We start from the raw sequence: 19,836 nt of genomic DNA on the forward strand, positions 1-19,836 counted from the left end.
CCTAAACCCTTCATCCAATTTGAATGTGGATAAAGCTGAGAGTCTTTATGTCCATGTCCATTATATCACTATATTTAGAGTATGTTTCAGTAAAAGGGTAAAAAACTAAACTTGTGTCAGTGTCCAAATATATATGGACCTAACTGTATTATGCTCATTTTTCGACCCTAGAGTTGTGGACTCTATACAGCTACACACAATAACCAGCACAGAAAATTTTCTAGATCTGCCAGAATCTGTACCTATTCCAGCTGTATTTCCTAGGATTTGTGCTTCCCGCCAAAACTAGTCTGTTTTAATTTATTCCACCCACTGCCCACCTCTGCTGTCACACGCCCAAAGTGCTTGCTAACTACGAACCCCACTTTTTAATATAGTGGGCATAGAGAAAATTAGCGTTTTTTCACAAACCTGATTATCTCAAACTTTGGCATCATTGAACACAACATTCTAACTACATGTAGGTCCCCTTTAAGTCATCATTTCAACCACAGGCTATGTGTTGAAGCTAGTCAAAGATCCTCTATTTCAGTGGTCCCTGACCTTTTTGGACCTTCTTGTGTTTGCACTAAACTTCCACATACCATTCTTACTCTGGGTGTCTTAAAGAAATTACTAAAACATCACACAGCAATATAATTAAGCACAACAGCAGACAAGATACTACAAATGAATAATGCAGAATAACCACCAACTACATATGTGAGCTGTAAAGATGTAACTTATTAGCCATTTCCACAACAGTATAGCAAAGCATGCTGGGAAACAGGAAGCGAGCCTGCATTGAGAGCTGAGCCAAGGGTCATACGTAGATTAATGCTTCAAAAAATACTTGAGAAAATTTACTTCCCTCATTAAAGTATAATAATTAGGGATGTCTGATAATATCGGCCACTGATAATTATAGTAGACGAAAGGTTACCCTTACCATTTTTGCTAAATATCAAAACCTCTACAACTTAGCATTTTCTGCCTTTTTGGGGTCCTTCTGGGACCCCCAATGTGGGAGGTTTCTACCAAACGCTGGACCAGAAAAGTGCAGTTGAAGTAAGTTAAAAAAACAAAAACGAAAGGTTAACCCCTCACCATTTTTACCGAAAATCATGTCCCATACAAAGTGTTTTTTCCTGCATTATTTGGGTCCTTCTGTGACCCCTGATGAAGGTGTGGGAGGTTTCCACTTGATTTCAGAACAGAAAAGTGCAGTTGAAGCAAGTTGGGGAAAAAAAGATGTCGTTTTTTTCTGATTTTTTCAAACTTGCTTCTTTTTCAAACTTTCACTTTTCTGGTCAAACAAATGCTCTTCTGGGGAAAACGTCACACACACTCAACAAGGGCCCTAGAAGCATTCAAAATGGCATAAAATGCCAGATTTTGAGGGCTGTGATTTTTGACAAAAAACATAATGGGTTAGTATATTGTTTTTTGGTGTTTTTTCAACTTGCTTCTAATGCACTTCTCTGGTCAAAAAACAGGGGAAACCTCTCACACACACCTGACAGGGGACCTTTCACGAGTTAGGGAAACGTGATAACAACTACACTATGGAAATCACATGAGGTGCAGAGCTTTTAACATGATTGGTGAAATAATACCAGTCTGAGCAGCCAGAAGTGAGAATTATTCCTTGTGTGCATCATCTCCTTGGTCTTCTTTGTGTTCTTTGACCAACTAAGCCACAGCGCTGGTGAAGGAGTGGCTTCAGTGTTAGGTGAACGTGATAACCACTGCATGACGGAAACCACACAAGTAGCCAGGCTTTCAGGGCTGGTGAAATCATGCCAGTCTAAGCAGACATAACCGGTCGGTAGCCTGTTTCACAAGGATCTGAAAAATGGTGTAATTGGGCATATTGTATGGCTCCAAATTCAATAGGCTTCCACTAGGCAGTCCACGCTGAATGTTGTCAGCAACTTCAGCTCCTACAGCCATTTTCTCCACTGCTGTAAAATATCAGATGGTATGATGAGTCATCCCAACCACAGCCTCTTCTTCAAAGTTCCTGCTGAATTTTTTTAGCTGGCAATGTCAGGTGCCAGGAGTCCCAATGGATCTTACACTGAACTATTTACGGACAGCATGCCTCAAGGCCAAGGTCAAGGCCTGACTTTTCTGTTCCATCTTAAACTGGAAGGCATCAGTCTCTACACACCACTGTAGTCCCAGAGTCCTTTCCATTGGGAGCTTATTCATATCCATCTCTAATTCCTTAGCTCGCTGCTCTTTGGATATGGCTTGCAAAACAACACTTGTATATCAATTTCTCCAGAGTGAGACAATAGAGACACCAGGTTTTATATTAATTGGATCGCTTCCTCTTCTGTAGCGGAACTTTTTAAGCAGTGATCAACATAAAAATTGTGTTTGACAGTTTCCGTGACCTCGACTGGAAAGGCAGTCTGATTGTTTTTGGCAGTTCTTCTTAACGCATAGACTGCGCAGCTGGGGGATGAAACTGCTCCAAATAGATGCACTGTCATCCTATATGGTACTGGTTCCTGTGTGGTATCTCCATATGGCCACCAAAGAAATCAAAGGTAGTGCCAATCCTTTTCTGGCACACTTACCTGATAGAACTTGGCTCGGATGTCTCCCATAATAGCTATGGGTTCTTGCCAAAACCTCATAAGTACGCCCAATAGTGTGTTAGTTAGATTGGGGCCCGGCAACAACTCTATTGAGAGATACTCCTTTAAATGTTGCACCACAGTCAAACACAACTCTTAGTGTGTTTGACTGTGGTGACACCCCTAGTTCTGGGGTGATGAACCCCATGATGGGGAATATACCAAGTTCTTCCATGGTCACCCTGTGACAGATGTTCTGGTACACGTTCTGCATAACCACTCCAGATAATACTATTCATGTACTCCATGTATTCCTGGTAAAAGTGCTGGTTGGACTTGAATCTCTTCTTGAGAGCCAGCATTCTCTGATTGGCCGCAGGCAAATTATTTGGTAGCGAGACCTCTTTCCTCTTGAAAGGCAGATTCAAACCGTACCTTCCTTCCTGTAATACAACAAATGTTTCCATGATGTTAAGAAACCTGAATTCTTCTCTGTACATTTGGTTTGTTGCAGAAATCATGTTTGTACTGGTTTTGGAGCAACTCCTCTCACTTACTCACTGAAATTTGGTTTACAGTGATGAGGCTTCTTGAACTGTGTTACCATCCAATGGACCATTGACCACCCAGCTAGTTACGGTTCTCACAGCATACGGACCATTCTCTCTCTCTCTCTCTATTTATGACCTCCCAGGGTTCCAACAATCTGGGGGCATTTGTTCCAATCAATAGGTCGACCTTGGCTTGAATAGATGACACACGAACCCTTGACAAATACGACAATTTCACTAGGTCTTCTGCCGTTATCATGTCGTCCTTAGTGATAGGCATTTGCTTTTGTGTAAAGATTTCTGGCATAATAAAACATATTATTTTCAAGACTGGCTACCTCTAAATTATGTAGTGAGTATGTTGGACTTGTCTTGGCTTGGCCCATTGTTCTATGCAAGACCTGTGTTTGGTTCCCAGAAAGGTTCAATTGGTGCATCAACCGTTCAGAACAGAAAGTTCCAGTGCTTCCTGGATCCAAAAAAGGCGTATGTTTGAATGATGCGTTGACCTTCACTTGCTTTGACCTTCACTGGAATTGCAGATAGCATGCCACAATCTTTACCGGCCCCTGTGTTACCACATGTTGCCTGTGAGATTGGAAGGGACTCTGGTGTTTCGGCTTCCAGTTTCCCTATTCCTGCTTCATGATCGAGTGGGACTGTTGGTCCTATGTGCAGTACAGTTGCAGTACATCTTCTCCTTAGCAGAAAAACGTTATGCAATTTTTCTTGAAATTGTGTACATTCTTCTCACGCAAGTGCTTGCAAACAGCAAATACACTTCTCATTATTTCTTCCTATTGCAGCATAGGGCTGCTGGACCTCACCAGGAGCGCTCACAGCTGTTACCGTGCTGGCTAATGTGCTGGCTTTTCTTAGCCCCGCAAATGTCCCAATTCACAAGGGTTTTGCCTTTGTAGGGAGTATTGTAGTACATATGCCATGTATACTACATATGACATCAGAAATGATGGGAATTTCTTCAACAGAACAAGACTTCAGATTCAAAACATTTTTTTAAATGCTGGAGAAAAAAAACGTCATTGTTAGGCGAGCATGATAACCACTGCATGGCGGAAACCACACGAGTGGCCAGGCTTTCAACGGGACTGGAAAAATCATGCCAGTCTAAGTGGACAGAACCGACGATTATTTTCCTCATTGGTCTTCGCTGTGCACGCAATGACACCGCAGCGGCCACCTCTTTCCTTCTTGTATCCCGGTGATGCACAGGTGCATCAGTCATTTGGGAAATATGGACAGTGTGTCTAAAAACTGGGAACAGTTAGAATAATATATACTGTAGAATACTGTTAGATAATGTTAGAATAAAATGCAAATACAATTATTATAGTGTTAGTTATCTTAGTTAGTTATCTACCCTTATATCCGTTTGCTTAGACATTAGAAAGAGTGTTTTGAAGCGGGAACATTCTGTGACCCTGACCAGCTACTCCCAGCGCCATTGGTCTTGGAGGTGACTGGGAACGCCAGCAGTGACCTTGAAGATGTTCCTGTTCATCATGCAAAAATGTGCCAAGATAAGAACACATGCACAAAAAGTGCAAAAAAAAAGCTCTCACATACATACACACACACATAGACAAACAAGTACAGCTCGTGCAACTGCTTGCACCCCCTCCCCTGAGAGTTGCACGACAATGTATTAGTGACCACAATAGACAATAAAAAGAGAGGGGCATGAATGGCATCTTCAGAGTGGAGCTGCATGTCACTAGGTATGTTGCTTCATTCTCCTCGCTGCGAGAAACATTGAATTTTGTTGTCTGTCTCTTCTGTAATCAAGTGTTTTTACAAGTGTCACAGGAGTTTGAACCTGACATATACACCTTCAGAGATCAAGCACAGTTCCCATTTGTCACCTTGATTTTTTTGTAAAAGAGGGAATTGAAAGGCCATGTTTCCACCCAGTTCCGAACTGGGGACTTTTTGAGCACGAAGCAAACGTAATAACCACTACACTATGGAAACCTTTTAAGAGGACTGTCGAAATCACAAAGCAGTTGCCAAACAATGAAACACGACGATGTGTCCAGAGTGGGGGCAGATTGACAATTGTCCAAATTGACAAAGATTTCTCCTTTGTAGGGAAAATTGTAGTTCATATAACATGTTCCAGAAATAATGGGCTTTTCTTATGGTAATGGTAATGGTTTTATTTCATTTGAACATGCATCAGATTACAATTGAGTGCATCCCATAATCAGTTTACAGTTCCACATGTCCAAAAGGAGTAGGAAGAAGCTTATTAAATTCTACCCCTCCATCTGGTACTTTTACAATCAGTAACTGTTTCATTTGTCCACTTCCTGCTTTCCATAATACAGTTTTAAGGTTGTTGTTTTTTTTTAATAATGTACCTCGTACCGAAGTATGAGGTGATATGACCATCCAATGACATTATGTATACCATAATAACTGTCAATATAGTGATATATAAAGCACATCATGACTGGTTCAAGACTCTTCATTCTTGTATTTAGCAAACATCAACTGCTTGTTATTGTTTCTTGAATTCGCTCATCGTTGTGCATTGTTTGAGGTCCTTACTCAGTCCATTCCATAGTTTGATTCCACATACTGAAATGCTATGGCTTTTTAACGTAGTCCTAAAATTGAGTTCTTCCCTGAGATCATATTTCTCCTCTCTTATAGAGAAGTATTGGATGACATTTTTAGGTAATTGGTTGTTTTTAGCCTTATGCATTATTTTAGCTGTAAGATTAAGTAAGATTAACTATATCAGCAAGTTTAAGTATTTGTGATTTTAGAAATAAGGAGATAGTATGTTCTCTGTAGGCGGTATTATGAATTATCCTTACTAACCTTTTTTGCAGTACAATTAGGGAGTGAAGATTGCTTTTATAGTTATTACCCCATATTTCCACACAATAAGTAAGATATGGTAGAACCATCCATCCATCCATTTTCCGGGTCGCGGGGGCAACAGTCTTAGTAGGGAAGCCCAGACTTCCCGGTCCCCGGCCACCTCCTCCAGCTCCACCGGGAGGACACCAAAGCGTTCCCAGGCCAGCTGTGAGAAATAATCCCTCAGGCGTGTCCTAGGTCTGCCCCGGGGCCTTTTCCCAGCTGGGCATGCCCGGAACACCTCACCAGGGAGGTGTCCGGGAGGCATCCGGACTAGATGCCTGAGCCACCTCAACTGACTCCTCTCGATGTGAAGGAGAAGTGGCTCTACTCTGAGCCCCTCCCGGATGACTGAGCTCCTCACCATCTCTTAGGGTGAGTCCAGCTACCCTACGGAGGACACTCATTTCAGCCGCCTGTATCCGCGATCTCATTTTTTCGGTCCTGACCCAAAGCTCATGACCATTGGTGAGGGAACATAGATCGACCGGTAAATTGAGAGCTTTGCCCTCTGGCTCAGCTCTCTTTTCACCACGACGGTCCGGTACAGCGACCGCATTACTGCCGAGGCTGCACCGATCCCTCTGTTGACCTCACGCTCCCACTTTCCCTCACTCGTGAACAAGACCCCGAGATACTTAAACTCCTCCACCTCGGGCAGGACCTCATTCCCAACCCGGAGGGAGCACTCCACCCTTTGCCGACTGAGAACCATGGCCTCATCCCAGACGCTTCACACTCAGATGCAAACTGTCCCAGTAAACGCTGAAGGTCACAGCCTGAAGAGGCCAAAAGCACCACATCATCTGCAAATAGCAGAGATGAGATTCTAAGGCACCCGAACTGGACTCCCTCAACACCTTGGCTGCGCCTAAAAATTCTGTCCATGAAAATTGTGAACAGAATCGGTGACAAAGGGCAGCCTTGGCGGAGGCCAACGTTTACCAGAAACAGGCTCGACTTACGACTGGCAATGCGAACCAGACTCCTGCCCCGTTTGTCCAAGGACCGGATAGCACGTAGTAGCGCGCCACCAATCCCGTGTTCCCGGAGCACCCCCCAAAGGACACCACGAGGGACACGGTCAAATGCCTTTTCCAGATCCACAAAGCACACGTAGACTGGTTGGGCAAACTCCCATGCACCCTCAAGTACCCTCGTGAGGGTGTAGAGCTGGTCCATTGTTCCACGACCAGGACGAAAACTGCATTGGACCTCTTGTAACAGAGGTTCGACCAATGGTCGTACCCTTCTCTCCAGCACCCTGGAATAGACTTTCCCAGGGAGGCTGAGGAGTGTGATCCCCCTATAGTTGGAACACACCCTCCGGTCACCCTTCGTGAAAAGGGGGACCACCATCCCGGTCTGCCAATCCAAAGGTACTGTTCCCGACTTCCACAGAATGTTGAAGAGACGTGCCAGCCAAGACAGTCCCTCAACATCCAGAGCCTTGAGGAATTCTGGGCGGAATTCATCCACCCTTTGCCACTGAGGAGCGTTTTAACCACCCCAGATACCTCAGCACTGTCCTCAGACTCTGCTTCCTCTATGGAAGGTATGTCAGTGGGATTGAGAAAGGCCTCAAAGTATTCCTTCCACCGTCCGACTACATCCCCAGTCGAGGTCAGCAGGCCCCCGTCTCCACTGTAAACAATGTGGACCGGACCGGGCACTGCTTCCCCTTTCTGAGGCGCCGGACGGTTCGCCAGAACATAGTCAGTCATAGCTGCTCAACTTCAAACTCACCTCAACTCCAACAGCCTTCCAGTCCGGTTTCCGTCCGAAACACAGCACTGAAACAGCTCTTCTTAAAATCACCAATGATCTTCTTTTCTCCTCCGACTCCGGCCATCTTACCATCCTCATCCTCCTAGACCTCACCGCAGCCTTTGGCACCATTTGCCACTCTATCCTCCTGTCCCGCCTCAAAACCTCAATATCACTGATTCTGCTCTGTCTTGGCTCCAATCATACCTCACCAATCGTCAACAGTTCATTGAGTTCTTATATAGCTGCTCTTCCTCCATAGCCCCTTTACCTCAAGGTGTTCCCCAAGGTTCGGTGCTTGGTCCCCTTCTCTTCATCCTCTACATCTTTCCACTTGGCAATATCATCCGTCAACATGGCCTCAATTTCCACAGCTATGCCGATGATATTCAACTATACATTTCCACCACCTCCATCAACTCTAACATCCACTCCACCCTCACCAACTGCTTACTGATATCAAAACTTGGATGGAATAAAATTTTCTTAAACTTAACAGTGACAAAACAGATATTATCATCATCAGTCCCCAAAACATCACCCACCCATAAATTCTATCTTCAATTTGACAGCGCCACCCTCACTCCATCCCCGCTCATCCATCCGCAACCTTGGTATCCTCCTGGACCCCACCCTTTCGTTTGAACCCCACATTAAACAATTAACCCGAACTGCATTTTTCCATCTTAAGAACATAGCCCGACTCAGTCCATCACTTAGATTCTCTGCCGCTGAATCCCTGATCCATGCATTCATCACAACTACTGCAACAGTATTCTCTACGGTACACCTTCCAAAACCCTCAACAAACTACAATATATTCAGACTCCGCTACCCGCCTCCTCACCTCCACCGGCTCCCGTGAACACATTACCCCGGTCCTTAAAATGCTCCACTGGCTTCTCGTCCCCCAACACATTCACTTCAAAGTTCTTTTCATAACCTACAAAGCCCTCCACGATCTGACCCCCCCATATCTCACAGACCTCCTTCATCCACACAATCCCCCGCGTCCCCTTCGCTCCTCACACTCCAACCTCCTGGCACTCCCCACCAAGGAACCTGGGGTGACAGAGCCTTCTCCATCGCTGCCCCCACCCTCTGGAACTCTTTGCCCCATTCACTCCAAGCTTGCCCTGACCTTCCCAGTTTCAAAAAACAACTAAAAACCCACCTGTTTAAATCTGTTTTTAATGTCTAACTTTTTATACCTGACTGCCGCCCCGCTTTTACTCATGTTTTAACTGTGTATAAACGAATGAATGTTGTATTGTAACGTATCTTTTACTCTGTTTACTTGTTTTTATTCAACTCCATTTTCTGTAAAGTGTCTTTGAGTATTTTGAAAAGCGCTATACAAATAAAATGTATTATTATTTATTATTATTAAAAACCGGCCACAGGATTTCAGACAATGCTTTGATGCAGACTGGTCATGAAGCAGAAGAAGAAAATGAAGAAAAATGGTTCAACATGCGGAAAACATTTCAAGTAGCCGAAATGACTTGACTGTTTTTTTCGTGCAGCTAGACTTTCTCTTCGACATAGGGTGAGAAGCTGTGTCATCTGGGAGGAAATTGGACAAAAGCCGCTGCTGAAATTGCACTTCAGTGTGAAGAATGTTGAAGGTCTGTGAATACATGGCAGCTCAAACGCGGTGCAGGGGGAAATTTGCTCAAATGGTAGAGCGCTCGCTTTGCATGTGAGAGGAAGCGGAATCAATGCCTGCATTCTCAAAATGGTATATTCTACCCTTTCCCTGCCAAAAAAGCATTCTTGATCTCCAACATTGTACCTGCTACTTTGATTAACTGCATTCTAATGATGTTTCCTAAAAACACAGGTGGTGTCAAAACTGGTGTATTGGTATAGCACTTGAAGGAAATCTCCCTTTCAGATTCCTATGTGGGTGTCGAATTGAGGATATGAGAAGACTAAATAACCAAACCAGTATATGAAAACCAGAGTATTTATTCCTGATACAACCAATACAAATTCATATCTTCTGTAAAAAAAAAATTCATTTGAAATTAATGGCCAATGTAAATGGCGTCCTCTGCTGGTGAAGTCACTTAAAATTTATCCTGAATCACTTTGCAGCTCCAACAGTGCAGCCGAGGCCTCCACATCGACTTCTGCCTCCTCTGCCAGGGTTCCCCCCTCCACGTCCCAACACGGGAAAATGAAGGAGATGGAGGTGGCAAACATTTTGGCTAGTTTACAAACAACTTGAACTGTGCAGTCAATGTTAAAACGTAATTAGCATGAACGTTTTGGCTAATTTTCAAACACAAACAATAATATATGAAACATTATTACTAGAAAAATTCCAGTGGAAATTTTGATGGGCATGCAACCAGTGCTGTGAACCTCGGGCCCAGTGTCTGCTGTGCCACGCCGCTGAGCAATGCCATGCGTATATTACATGGAATTTAGCAAAAAAGCTAACATGCTAACTATTAGCACGCTAGCATTTAGCGATGTGGCACTCCATAGCGTCGAGGCGGTCCTACAATATCCCTGCATCATGCCATGTCAGCCTTTAGGGGTGAGGAACATAGCTAAAATATTAACATGTTAACAGTAAGCATGCTAGCACAAAAGTGCAGCGAAAGCATTCCTACATCATGCCATGATGTAGGAATTAAAACAAGAATAAAAGAGCCCTAATTCTTAAATGCTAACAGTTAGCATTGTGTCACCTAGCATCAAGTGGTGAAGTGCCAAGGCAGTTCAATAGAGTCCATACACAATTACATGTGTGTATTTTCATTTGGATATGCATAAAAAGCAAGAAAGCACCAAGTCCTAAAGCTGTAAAAGCAGTCCCATAGTGTCCCTACATCATGCCATGTGTGTATTTGCCTTTAAACATGAGTAAATTAAATAAAATGCTAACGGTTATCATGCTAGCACCTAGCAAGACAGCCTCAAGTCCCAAAGGTGTAAAGGCAGTCCCATAGTGTCACTACATCATGCCATGTGTGTATTTGCCGTTAAACATGAGTAAATTAACTAAAATGCTAAAATGCTAACGGTTATCATGCTCACACCTAGCAAAACAGCCTCAAGTCCCAAAAGTGTTAGCAGTCCCACAGTGTCCCTACATCATGCAATGTGTGTATTTGCATTCATTCATTTTCTACTGCTTATCCTCACGAGAGTCGCAAGGGCGAGAGGCGGGGTACACCCCGGATTGGTTGCCAGCCAATCACAGGGCACAAACAACCATTCCCACTCACATTCATACCTGCGGACAATTTGGAGTTGGCAATTAACCCAGCATATTTTTGGAATGTGGGAGGAAACCAGAGTACCTGGAGAAAACCCACGCATGCATGGGGAGAACATGCAAAGTCCACACAGAGATAGCCGAGGATGGGTATTTGCATTTCGACGTGAGTAAATAAAATTAAATTAGTAAATAAATAAATTAAAAGTAAATAAATTAAATAATAATTAATAAAACTAAAGTAAATAAATTAGCTAAAATGCTAACATGCTCATGTCACGCCATGTTCGTATTTGCCTTGAGACATTAGTAAATTTGTTAAAATGCTTATGGTTATTGTGCTACCACCTAGCAAGAAAGCTCCAAGTCCAAAATGTGTTCAGGCAGTCCCATGTCCCCACATCATGCCATGTGTGTATATGCCTTTGGACATGAGTAAATTAGCTAAAATGCTACAATATTAACATGTTAACGGCTATCATACTAGCACCTCGCAAGAGAGCCTGAGCCAGTTGGATGCTTTTTGGTAGTGGCACACATGTGCCATATATGGAGCAAATTGCAGAAAGGCAAACATATATTCCAAGCACATTTAAGCACATATTTGGCTTATACTGCCATCTATTGGTGAAAGCGAATAATAATAATTGGTGCCACCACACAGCCAATAGCGTGCTTAAAACGCCTTATCACAACGAGTGAATCACTTTCGCTCTAACTCCTGTCAGGTTCAAACTCCTGTGACACATTCTTATTGCACTCAGCGAGTGCACGGACATCACGTAAAGAGACCATTGTCCCCAAAATGCTTTCCACCAGTCACCAAACATCTCAGTGTCAACACCAGTATTCCTTCATCTTGGTGTTTAGCGCCTTTAAACCAGAGATCACACGCTTCAGGATTCCTGTGGAATCTGTATTGTTGGGGATGGACATTGCAACATTGGTCGCCAAACATGGAGCATACTCCTTGCTGATGCGCCATCAGTCCATCCAAGGCAATGCGATTCTGGAAGGCCATGAGTGACGCGGCATGGAGTTGTTCTCCAATTGCTGTGTGTCCTCGGTGTAGTTCCCAAGCTTCTGTATGTTATAGTGGAGGTAGTTAATCCTATCAACATTTTTGTTAATTGTTATCCATGGGATAATACTTTCCAAACCTGCTGCAATCTGATTTACTAGTTTGTATTCATCTGGTACCCCTCATGGCACGCTGATGGCATCGATGTAAGTGGGATTAGTCTAACCCTAAACCTAACCCTAGCCCTAACCCTAACCCTAACCCTAACCCTAACCCTAACCCTAACCCTGGGATTAGATAAGTCTTGCGTCATCCAGTCGGAGTCTGGAACCTCCCTTTTCGTTTGGAAGTAGTTTGGGAGGTGATGTTCGTCTGCTTCATATATAGCATTTAGTAACATGTCAACATTCATGGGGTAAATGGATACTGGAATCAGTAATGTCACTACTGCATATGTTCTGGTCACGTCATATACAATGTCATAGTGGTATTTGTTTTTCTGCACCACCACCGTACGTCTGCTTTAGGGTACTGTTTGTGTGTGCGTGTGTGTGTTCATGTGTGTGCGTTACTGTCAACTTCAGTGTCATTTTTGGCATCAGATGAGGCAGAGTAGGCATGATCCCATCACACCCCACCTTCTTGCTTCCTTCCACCATGCTTGTTAAGAATGTCCTCTATCAAGTCTTTGGTCCAAGGTCTCCTTTGCTGCATATGCCAGGGTAATATTGCTGTCCCAGTCTCTCCTCTGGATGTCCTCCTTGCAGGTGGCCATTTGTTGCCACCCATGGATTCTGGTGCATGGCTTGTCCTTGCATCAAAGGTGTGATCCATCCAGTCAAAAGTGTGATCCATCCAGTTGTAAGTCGGACACATTCCACTTTAGTGGCTGGTGATGTGATTGTCGTCACCATGAACTCAGAACTCTTCAGTGGTCTTAGAAAGTGGGCTAAGCATCCGTTTGGATACGAGTCACAATGCATGTCTGGAAGTGATCGTTTGCTTTCAGAGCGCAGTTCATGTGATGGATCTTCTTCAGGTCTTGGTGAAGATAAAACTGGACATGGTGGAATGGCTGGTGAGATGAGAGGACTCATCATGCATGTTGTTGAATCAGGATGTTTTTGTCAGGTTGTTGGCAAAGCAAGGGTGGAGGTGTGCGATAAAGATCATGGTCCACTCTGAGACACTGAGGCAGTGTAGGAGAAAGAGAAGAAGACTTATTCTGAGCATTGTTTTTGTTTGCCGCTTTGTTCGGTTTTCTGGCCAATGGTATGTGCTATAATCTTCACTGCTCAGCACGATCCCTCAGAGTCTAGGACTCTGAAGTCCCCTGCATCACAGACTGGTCTTTACCTTCCTTGTCATACTCTCGAACAATGACTACTTTACAATGGGTTTGATGTATCCAAGTGTTTCTTTCTGCAATTCTTAATGCTGTCGGTGTCATTAACAATACTTGATAAGGCCCCTTCGCACTTGGGAGAGTGCCAGTGTTTTCTTTTTACACTTTTAATCAACGCCCAGTCTCCTGGCTTCATGGATGTTGTTGGTGATGTTTGGTTGTCTTCTTCCAGTTCTGGTTGTAAACCTTTAAGTCTTTGTAGCAGCAGTCTCATGTAATCTGCTAAAGTGGAATTATCATCAGTTTCCCACACATTTTTGAACTGTGTCAACCAATGAGTAACCAAACAACGTTTCATATGGACTCAAACCATTTGTTGCCATTATGTTTATGTGTAATTTAACTAGATCTAAACCTTGTGTCCTTGGACACTTTGTTTCTTTCATGCATTTTCTTGTTCCTATTTCTTTACAAGTTGATTTACAAAGTGACTGCTGTAGTCTAATTCTGTTTGATTGAAAATATATACCATGCAGATTAGATGAGTACCAAGTTAAACTGTCAGGAAGTGCTAGAATCGTACTTCCTACCAGTACTCTTTTAATTTCACAGAATGCGTTTTCTGCCTCCTGCCACTGTGAGAGTGACGTCATTTTTTATACATTAAGTTTGTTAATGGTGACACTATTTGTACATAATTTGGGATCCAACATCTTCAATAATGAGTGAATCCTAAAAAGGACATAATTTGCCTTTTTGTATTTAAGATTGCTTGTTTCTTTTTCGCAATATCCTGTTGCAATTTAATTAATTTAGGGATTGATAATTGTCCGTCAAAACAATACCTATTAATCCATATTTCGAGATGTTTTATGTTGGTTGGTTGGCGGTGAAAAACATAACACCAATCCTTACACTTTATTCTTCCTTTTTAACTTGTGGTTTCCCACTGTTATTTCCCATCTTGGGAATAATTTGGTCCCTGTTGTGATGAGCTTCCTAGGGAAAACTAACAACAGGGTTTTTTTTGTCAGAGAGTAATGAACTTTTCTTTGAGGTAATTCTCAAGCTTCTACCCCGGTGAGGGCGGAGAATTCTTGCCTCTGCTTCCTCAAAGACTTACTCTTTTTCTCACCCTTTAATATGAAGACCTGTCTAGTGACAAAATCTCATTCGTACTTTGAAAACGTTTTCTCATTCAAACCCCGAAAAGGTCTTTCACCACGGAGGCTCTCCTTTCCTAGCCTATCATGACTGTCAACTCCGTCTTCTTATAAAAGACTGCCAACTCCGTCTTCTTACAAAAGACTGCCAACTCCGTCTTTTTACACAAGACCACTTCGTCCTATTACAAAAGACAACTCCTTTCTACAGTAAGAACACTGCCGAGTCCGTCTTACTGCAAAAGACTCAGAGTCCGTCCTATTATAAAAGACTGCCAAGTCTGTCTTGTTACAAAAGATTGCCCTGCTCTGTCTTCCTACAGAAGATTGCTGAGTCTGTCTCTTTGATTGCCAGCGACTAGTATACACAAGGCTTTAGCACCGGGTGACAAACCTGATTGACTCGCGGCCACACTCAGTTCCAGGGGTCAAGAACCCTTAGTGGGCTGCATGTGGCCCCCAGGTCTCAATTTGCCCACCCCTGTTTAACACAAAGGGACGACGACCTTTCATTCACACTCTGATCAAAAGTGTCTTACTGTTTGTTGTCTTCTTTTCTGTCGGTATCCCGTCAACCTTCAGCTTCCAGTTGTTGAGCTGAGAAGACAGCCCGTCAAAGGGTTTTGTCTGCCGTGGCCACGGTTTTCTGTCAACTGGACTCCTCAGGTGTCTTGGGATCCGACTCGAAGGACCAAGTAAATGTTAGGTTCAAACTCCTGTGATACTTGTAAAAACACTTAAATACAGAAGAGACAGACAACAATATTCAAAGTTACTCGCAGTGAGGAGAGTGAAACAACATACCCAGTGACATGCAGCTCCACTCTGAATATGCAGTTCACACTCTCTTTTTATTATCTTTCGGGGGTCCCTACTGTAGTGGTCGTGCAACTCTAAGGGGTGGGAGGCAGTTGCACAAGCTGTATTTGTTTGTCCTTGTGTGTATGTATATGTGAGAGTAATTAATTTTATTGGTTTATGAGTTCTTATCTTGGCACATTCTTGCAGAATTAACATGAACATGTTGGCGCATCCAGACACCTCAGGACCTGGGGATTGCTAGGGGTCTCTGATCAGAGTCACGGGAATATTCCTTCTCAGCACATTCAAACACTTTCAATTGTCTAAGCAAATGGATATAAAAGTGATAACTGACACTGTTAATTATATCTGCATTTTATTCTAACACTCCACAGCAGTTTATTTCAGCCACGTGAAACACATTCTCATATGAAGGGATGCGAAGCCTCCTGGCACCTTCCGCTGGCTTGCAGTGGCCCGCTGTAAAGTCCTTTGCCTCACAATTTTTTTCAGAGCGAAAAAACTGCATTTTCGAACAATGGTTGTGTGTGCCAAGCAATAAAGCACATCACACTACTTCAACTGGTCTTGAAATTCAGCAGTGTAGTGAAGCTGTAGCATGTAGCATGCACTTGGTAGGATGCACTAGGTCAGGGGTGTAATGAGGGTCACAAACAGAGAATGAAAGAACCCAAAACAAAACACCAACATCTTATCTCTATTTTAGAAGACAAAGTGTGATATCACGGTGCTTCTCAGCCACGTGAAACTGGCGCTCATATGAGCTCATAACTCCACAGCAGTGCTTCTCAGCCATGTGAAACGGTTGCACAGAATAGAGGATGCAAAGCTGCGTCAGGCACACTTGGAATGAGCCTTGGCATCTTCCCCTGGCTCACAATGACCTGCCGTATCATGTGTTTGAGAGTGAATGAAGTACATTTTCGACAATGGTTGTGTGTGCCAAGCAATAAAGCACATCACACTAAATGTGTTCCATAAGTGCCAAAACCCTAACGCTAACCCTTAACCGTAACCCTAACCCTAACCCTTAACCCTAACCCTAACCCTAACCCTAACCCTAACCCTAACCCTAACCCTAACCCTAACCCTAACCCTAACCCTAAACCGTAACCTTTACCCTAACCCCATCCCTCTCTGAGCGAGTGGAGTGCTTTTTTGGACGTGGCACACATGTGCCATATATGGAGAAGATTTTTACCACAAAGCCTATAGGTTGCTTGAAATACATGATCACAGCGAGTGAAAAACTTTTTCTCATTTTCGCTCTAACTCCACAGCAGTGCTTCTCAGCCACATGAAACTGTTGCAGATAGAACGGGATGCTAAGCTGCGTCAGGCACACTTGGAATGAGCCTCCCGCCACCTTCCGCTGGCACACAATGACGCGCCGTATCATCCTTTGCTCACAATGTGTTTGAGAGTCAATAAAGTGGATTTTTGAACAATGGTTGTGTGTGCCAAGCAATAAAGCACATCACACTAAATGTGTTCCATAAGTGCCAAAACGCTCTTCTCTGAGCGAGTGGAGTGCTTTTTTGGACGTGGCACACATGTGCCATATATGGAGAAGATTTTTACCACAAAGCCTATAGGTTGCTTGAAATACATTATCACAGCGAGTGAAACACTTTTTCTCATTTTCGCTTTAACTCCACAGTAGTGCTTCTCAGCCACGTGAAACTATTGTAGACAGAACGGGATAAGAAGCTGCGCCAGGCACACTTGGAATGAGCCTCCCACCACCTTCCGCTGGCACGCAATGACGCTCCGTATCATCCTTTGCTCACAATGTGTTTGAGAGTGAATGAAGTGGATTTTTGAACAATGGTTGTGTGTGCCAAGCAATAAAGCACATCACACTAAACGTGTTCCATAAGTTCCAAAACTGTCTTCTTTGAGCGAGTGGAGTGCTTTTTTGGACGTGGCGTCCATGTGCAATGGTTGTGTGTGCCAAGAATAAAGCACATCACACTAAATGTGTTCCATAAGTGCCAAAACTTTAACCCTAAGCCCTAACCCTAACCCTAACCCTTAACCCTAACCCCTAACTCTAACCCTAACCCTAACCCTAACCCTTAACCCTAACCCTAACCCTAACCCTAACCCTAACCCTTAACCCTAACCCTTAACCCTAACCCTAAGCCCTCCTCTCTGAGCGAGTGGAGTGCTTTTTTGGACGTGGCGTCCATGTGCCATATATGGAGAAGATTTTCACCACAAAGCCTTATAGGTTGCTTGAAATACATTATCACAGCGAGTGAAACGCTTTTTCTCATTTTCGCTCTAACTCCACAGCAGTGCTTCTCAGCCAAATGAAACTGTTGCAGATAGAACGGGATGCGAAGCTGCGTCAGGCACACTTGCATTGAGCCTCCTGGCACCTTCCGCTGGCTCACAATGACGCACCGTATCATCCTTTGCTCACAATGTGTTTGAGAGTGAATAAAGTGCATTTTCGAACAATGGTTGTGTGTGCCAAGCAATAAAGCACATCACACTAAATGTGTTCCATAAGTGCAAAAAATCTAACTCTATCCCTTAACCCTAGCCCCTAACCCTAACCCTTAACCCTTAACCCTTAACCTTAACCCTAAGCCCTCTTCTCTGAGCGAGTGGAGTGCTTTTTTGGACGTGGCACACATGTGCCATATATGGAGAAGATTTTTACCACAAAGCCTTATAGGTTGCTTGAAATACATTATCACAGCGAGTGAAACACTTTTTCTCATTTTCGCTCTAACTCCACAGCAGTGCTTCTCAGCCAAATGAAACTGTTGCAGATAGAACGGGATGCGAAGCTGCGTCAGGCACACTTGCATTGAGCCTCCTGGCACCTTCCGCTGGCTCACAATGACGCACCGTATCATCCTTTGCTCACAATGTGTTTGAGAGTGAATAAAGTGGATTTTTGAACAATGGTTGTGTGTGCCAAGCAATAAAGCACATCACACTAAATGTGTTCCATAAGTGCCAAAACTCTAACCCTAACCCTTAACCCTTAACCCTTAACCCTTAACCCTTAACCCTTAACCCTTAACCCTTAACCCTTAACCCTTAACCCTTAACCCTAACCCTTAACCCTTAACCTTAACCCTAAGCCCTCCTCTCTGAGCGAGTGGATTGCTTTTTTGGACGTGGCACACATGTGCCATATATGGAGAAGATTTTTACCACAAAGCCTATAGGTTGCTTGAAATACATTATCACAGCGAGTGAAACACTTTTTCTCATTTTCGCTTTAACTCCACAGTAGTGCTTCTCAGCCACGTCAAACTGTTGTAGATAGAACGGGATAAGAAGCTGCGTCAGGCACACTTGGAATGAGCCTCCGACCACCTTCCGCTGGCACACAATGACGCGCCGTATCATTCTTTGCTCACAATGTGTTTGAGAGTGAATAAAGTGGATTTTTGAACAATGGTTGTGTGTGCCAAGCAATAAAGCACATCACACTAAATGTGTTCCATAAGTGCCAAAACGCTCTTCTCTGAGCGAGTGGAGTGCTTTTTTGGACGTGGCACACATGTGCCATATATGGAGAAGATTTTTACCACAAAGCCTATAGGTTGCTTGAAATACATTATCACAGCGAGTGAAACACTTTTTCTCATTTTCGCTTTAACTCCACAGTAGTGCTTCTCAGCCACGTGAAACTATTGTAGACAGAACGGGATAAGAAGCTGCGCCAGGCACACTTGGAATGAGCCTCCCACCACCTTCCGCTGGCACACAATGACGCACCGTATCATCCTTTGCTCACAATGTGTTTGAGAGTGAATAAAGTGCATTTTCGAACAATGGTTGTGTGTGCCAAGCAATAAAGCACATCACACTAAATGTTTTCCATAATTGCCAAAACTCTAACCCTAACCCTTTACCCTAGCCCCTAACCCTAACCCTTAACCCTTAACCCTTAACCCTTAACCCTAAGCTATCTTCTCTGAGCGAGTGGAGTGCTTGTTTTTGGACGTGGCACACATGTGCCATATATGGAGATTTTTACCACAAAGCCTATAGGTTGCTTGAAATACATTATCACAGCGAGTGAAACACTTTTTCTCATTTTCGCTTTAACTCCACAGTAGTGCTTCTCAGCCACGTGAAACTATTGTAGACAGAACGGGATGAAAAGCTGCGTCAGGCACACTTGGAATGAGCCTCCCACCACCTTCCGCTGGCATACAATGACGCGCCGTATCATCCTTTGCTCACAATGTGTTTGAGAGTGAATAAAGTGGATTTTTGAACAATGGTTGTGTGTGCCAAGCAATAAAGCACATCACACTAAACTTGTTCCATAAGTTCCAAAACTGTCTTCTTTGAGCGAGTGGAGTGCTTTTTTGGACGTGGCGCCCATGTGCCATATATGGAGAAGATTTTTACCACAAAGCCTTATAGGTTGCTTGAAATACATTATCACAGCGAGTGAAACACTTTTTCTCATTTTCGCTCTAACTCCACAAGCAGTGCTTCTCA

This window comes from Doryrhamphus excisus, chromosome 22, assembly GCF_030265055.1.
Source record: "Doryrhamphus excisus isolate RoL2022-K1 chromosome 22, RoL_Dexc_1.0, whole genome shotgun sequence".
Classification (NCBI taxonomy): Eukaryota; Metazoa; Chordata; class Actinopteri; order Syngnathiformes; family Syngnathidae; genus Doryrhamphus; species Doryrhamphus excisus.